The sequence below is a fragment of the Pteropus vampyrus genome, unplaced genomic scaffold (genome assembly GCF_000151845.1).
Source record: "Pteropus vampyrus isolate Shadow unplaced genomic scaffold, Pvam_2.0 Scaffold59, whole genome shotgun sequence".
Classification (NCBI taxonomy): domain Eukaryota; kingdom Metazoa; phylum Chordata; class Mammalia; order Chiroptera; family Pteropodidae; genus Pteropus; species Pteropus vampyrus.
Genome location: NW_011888840.1, coordinates 291,954 through 297,656, shown reverse-complemented (window position 1 = coordinate 297,656; position 5,703 = coordinate 291,954). Strand labels below are relative to the sequence as shown.

Below are 5,703 nucleotides of genomic sequence, written 5' to 3'. Positions count from 1 at the left end.
AGTTTTCCATAAAATGAAATATTTCTGGGTTTCAAAAGGATGTCTCTAATGAAGATAATGATGTGGGTTGGTCTGGGTTGTAGTTACCAGGGGACTTTTAAATTCTAACACTGGAGACTTATGCAGAGCCACAGATAGAGGGCTGGTTCTGTATCTGAGCATGTCATCTGTATTTGCAATACTGCAAGGTTATCATCTTCCCTTCTACTGCAGTGGTTCAGCCTGCCAGGAGCTGGCCTCTGTCTCTGCACGCACCAGGCCATCCAACGTATGCAGTTGGCAATTTACAAGTAACACAATAGAAGTCACAAGTGAATATGTCTAACATTTTCCTTTTGGTCCACCCTGTAAATGTATCTGCAAAAGGCATGAATTATAATTAGGCAGCAAAGTTCTGAAGAGCGTGAGTTTCCATTAAAAACTTGGAAGCTTTAAAAAAAGCCTGTGTTTGATTTGGCTGATTCAGCCCCATAAAAATCTAAACCTATTCATGTGTCTTTCCACTGAACAGACTTCTGATTCCAAATAATTTACAGTGCTATTAACAAGCTATACATTTTCACAGGCAGAAAATAAAAAAACAAAGAAACATATACTCGGACACCTCATCGTCCGAGCAGATTCTATCACGAGCTTGCTGGACAGGTGAGAGAACGCTGTACTGAGGCCCAACCAGGCCGAGGGAGAGCTGCATCAGCCTGGGGTCTGAGTTACTTTGACATCACAGAAGATCTCTAATGTCTGTTTTTTATGTGCGACAATGCTTTGAAATGGCAGAACGTGGAATTGCATCTCTATGTAATTATAGTTAACAGAGAAATTATGTGTGAATTGGCAAAGCCTAGAAGGGAACACAACTAAATGAAAATAACCAGTTTGATAGATGGCAGGCATGCAAGTAATTTAAAATGTTTTAAAATGTTTGACATTACCAATAACTTTATTTTTCCCTCTAAGTACAATACGTATTCACTGTAGACAAATTAGAAGACTTAACTCCAGCCCTTGAAAATCGTCCCTTTTAACTTTCAGTTTATAACTTTCAGAAAGAAAAGTGTTTATGTAGTATTTGCTCTGGAAATAGTTGGCAAAAAAAGACCGATGAGCAACTGACAGCTTTTTCTTACACAGCACATGTCATTGTAATCACCGCATGTGATTGTCTCTTGATTTGAAACTTTGGTGTCCACTGTTGTTCCTTATGGCCACCTCTTGGGGTCAAGGTATACCTGGCATCTTTTAAAAAAGCCTTTCTTCCTTAGGGGCCCTCAGAGGCTATCACATGTGGTCTTGCTGGTGTTTTCTGGGCCCCAAAAAGGCCAGCACAAAATAAATGAACAAACAAAACAGAAACAAACTCATAGATACAGAGAACATTTTGGTGGTTGCCAAATGGGAGGGGGATTGGGAGGAGAGGTGAAATGGGGAAGGGATTAAGAAGTACAAATTGGCAGTTACACAATAGTCACGAGGACGTAAAGGACAGCATGGGGAATATAGTCAATAACAGTGTAATAACTATGTATGATGTCAGATGAATCCTAGATTTATTGGGGTGATCACTTTATAAGTTATATAAATGTCTAATCACTATGTTGTACAACTGAAACTAATATAATATTGAATGTCAACTGTAATTGAAAAATAAAAAATTATTTAAAAAAAAAGACCAGCACCACAGGGAGAGGGCAGGGCAAGAGCCTATGACCTCCTGTCTCTGGCCTGATTCTTCTCTTAGGAACTGAGAAGGAAGAAAGTGATTTTTCAAAAGAAAATACCATCATGAAAATACCATGTTGAGTTTTAAAATGCACACATACGTGGACCAGTCAATATTTGATGTTCGATTGCTAACCAAGTCATTCAGACTGAAAAACAGCCTGAGTACAACTACTGGGTGTGACTCAGTTAGCTACTAGTCTAGCTAATTGGGTAATAACCGGAGTGAGTACGTTTTAGCTGGCAGGTGCTCCCTCACTTGAGGACGATTGTGCCCTAACGTGCATCTGGGAATTTAGCAGAAACTGTCTCTTCTTTTAGAATAGGAATCACATTCCCCATAGGGAACCACTAATTTTTAAAGAATTAGAACACAATAAAATACAGCAATGACTAATTCCAGTCTGCTCGTGATTAACTGTGTGGTGACTCAGTGGCCTCCCATGACCTTACGGCTCTTAAGGATCAAAGTTAGCAATATGGCTTCTCAGTGATTCTCAAGAAGACGTGAGAGAATAGGGTGAATAGGACATCAAGAAAAGTATTCTCGGGAATAATCCCCTGACAGGATTTCCTGACTTATCCTTTGCTCATTCATTAAAAAAAAAAAAAAGTGGGGAAGATTGGAAAGTAGAAAGTCTAGTGGTTTTAATTTTCTATTCATATAGAGAAAAACAAGTAGAATTTGATATCATCTGTAATATGAGTCAAAGAGAAGAAGAGTCTCATGAAAATATTATAGCTCCTTAACATACCTTTAAAAAAGGAAAATTCTAGGGATACAATTATTTATTAACAGAGAGTTTTAAAATTTTGTAATCCTTGAATTATGATCTAACTATATGTAGGCTAATATATAAATACGTACCCATGTGTTCACTTTTGGTTCTTTGACTGAAGGAATATTCACATCCATAACAACTGAGCTTGGTTGTAAATTTTTTTGAATGAAAAAAACATGTTAAGATCAATAATTAGATACCTAAGATGAGGATTGAAATTAAAGACTAGCTTAGAGACTATAGATCTCTAAAAACAGGATATATTTTAATAAGCCTTGTAGGCCTTGACTGAAAGGAAAGAAATCAAATATCTTAAAATGTCAGGCTATGACTGTCCATGAGATGACAGAGGGCAGTGGAATCCGAGCATAGTCATTCTTCACAGACAAAATGTAGTCATTGTCCATCATAAGGGCTTCCCTCACAAATCTCTTTGTGAAGACCCAAGATGGGGCCACTTGGTGCTGAGATGGAGTCACCGGAGCTAAGTAACAGCATCCTTCCCACAAGGCCTTGGGATTCCCAGGTGCACAGGATATTCCTTCCAACACAGCTCTCTCACGTTGGCAGTATCCATAAATACTCCTCATTTTTCAAGACCCAGCTCAAAGCTTCTCTATAGTCACATCAGGCAGAAGCACGAGGGATTGAGGAGGGCAAGGATTACCTATCTCCTCACAGCTACATCCCCAATATTTCTATGGGGCCTTCCACAGAGTACATAACTAACAAATATATATTGAATGAACAAACGAATGAATGAATGAGTTCTTTGCTCCCATTATTACCAGTACCTCCTTTGCAATCCCATTGCATTGCTTGTTCTTGTGTTCATCTAGTCTGGAACTATGAGCCTGCTGACTGCCGGGAGGGACCACCCCCTATTTATTGCTCTTATGTCAGATCCAAGTAGAGTCTCACACATAGATGCCCAGTAAACACCGGGAGACTGACTGAACAACTGTTTATACCAACCTGCAGCTGACCGTTAAAGCAGGCATGATCAATAAACAAAATTCCTTAGGCTGGAGCTTCGCTTTTACTCTCACATGCTTGGCTTTTGCGAACACTGCTTTTCTACCAAGTTCTTTGTGTGGCAACATCAACTACCGGTGCCTCTTAGAGATGAGCATCATTGACTCCAATTAAGTGTCACTTTCTGCTATTTTTTAAAAAATGAGCATAGATAATATAAGTGATATAAATCTAATTTACCAAAACGTGATTTAGCTAAGATTAAAATACACTTAGTCTTCTGTGGAGTTACCAAAAACATTTAGGATAATCAGAGAAAAGGCTTTTCTATTATTCATCCATTCTTTCTTTTTTTTTTTTTGTCTTTTTTAATGAGAACTTTTAGATTTTGCTCTCTTATTAAGATCTTAATAAGATCTTACTCTCATTCCTTTTCAAAAAACTTGTAAAACAGACTTTACTTTTTTTTAGAGCTGTTTTAGGATCACAGCACTGTTGAACAGAAAGTATAGAGAGTTCTCACATGACCCCTGGCCTTACACTTGCAAAGGCACCACTGGTGCCTTTGCCACATTCATTCTTTCTTAGGAATCTTATTAGAAACCATTTCAGGACTACCTGCTTCTCCCTTACCGCTAACCTAACACCGACCCGCCAGTATTTTCTCTTCTGATCTACTAAGACAGAGACCTGTTTGTTTTAGTTCTTCATTGTGTTCTCAGTGCCAGGTACATGTAATTACTCAAGAAATACCTGTCAAACAAATGGATGGAGGATTAATATACAAATTCCAGTTGCAGACTGTGACAAAATAAAAATGTGGCTAGCTGGTGTACCAGCCATGCCTATAAATGACCTCACTAGGTTTTGAATGATAGATGTTTTACATGTGTAACCTCATTTAGTCTTAGCAAGAACAGAGAGGGCACGTACTACTATTAACCTTAAAAGAGGGGTGTAATACAGAGAGGTTAAGTCACTTGTTCTTTGCTAGTAAGAAATAGAGCCAAGATTTCAACATACGCAAGTTGACGCCAACGCCTATACATTTAACCACTGCACATCCAGCCCCTCCACCCCAAGCTGGTCCTCTTAGCCGTGTTTCTCATCTTGTTTGCTGTAGTCATGGCTTCCTGAACTTCCTGCTGAATCAGTCGGCACATTTTCTCTGACCTGACACTCAGAAATCAGCCCTGTGGTTATCACATTTCCTCAGCTTATTTCCCTGGGTTTACGCCCTTGACCTTTGCTTTGAGCAAGACTTAGGGGCAATTTTCAGAGGATTTATCCTGCTCACACTGACTACATGCCCAAGATCTGGCCCTTGGTTATTGCTTTCCTATTTTCTTTGGCCTGTTGGCCTCTGAGAAGGGAAGACTTTACTCATTTCTGTGCCCCGGACTGAACCAGGCACACGAGGCTGGAGTCTCGTGCTATTCCATGGAGCACGGTCTGGATCCCAGATCCTGTGAGCAATAACCAGGACTTATGCTCAGGCAGATACGCAAGGCCTGGTTAATGCTTTCATTGTAATTCTACCAAAAAGTCACAGCTTTGTTATTATATTGTCTGTTGCCTGGGAAATGCTGGCAATGAATTGCAAGTAGAGTCTGTTTTTCATCCGGCGTATGTTTGAAAGCCTACTAGGTGCAAGGTACTGGACCAGGTACCCAGCTACAAGATGGCAGATTAATCGGACTCAATGCTACAAGTATGTTTTGCATTCTCCTGGTCTCTGCTATTTCTACAAAATCGACTAGGATTAGTGCCAGCATGTGCAACTCCACGTTTTGGGTGAAGGTCACCAAAACTGGAAAATACACGGTCACTTTAAATGTAAATAAACTTTGCAAAATATTGCTACAGGTTCCTCTCCCTACTGCCTTTTTCATAAAACAATGGGCCAACTAGTATGCCTCTATGATTTGGGGCTCAGCCAGGGAAAGAAACCATTCTAGATCTTTCAGGCAGATGGAATTTAATACAGAGACTTGGTTACATGGGTAATAAAAGGACCAAGAAGCCAAATAAAGATAATGAGCAACCCATAAACCAGCAAGAGCAGGAAGCCACTGTCACTTGATCCTGGGGGCACAGGGATGATGGGAAGAAATGCAGTGGCTGGAGCCCAGCATCTAGGGCCTTCTGACACGATCGAGAAGGAGGGTGAGGAATTGTCCAGTGGAAGTGGGAGCCACACAGGGTTGTAGCCACAGCTGGAGCCACA

General features: G+C 40.1%; 1 protein-coding gene across 1 annotated transcript in view; it reads right to left on the bottom strand.

Annotated features, from left to right (window-relative positions):
• COL14A1 (collagen type XIV alpha 1 chain) overlaps positions 1 to 5,703 on the bottom strand; it is a 213,161-nt gene that overhangs the window by 4,598 nt on the left and 202,860 nt on the right. The window lies entirely within an intron of this gene.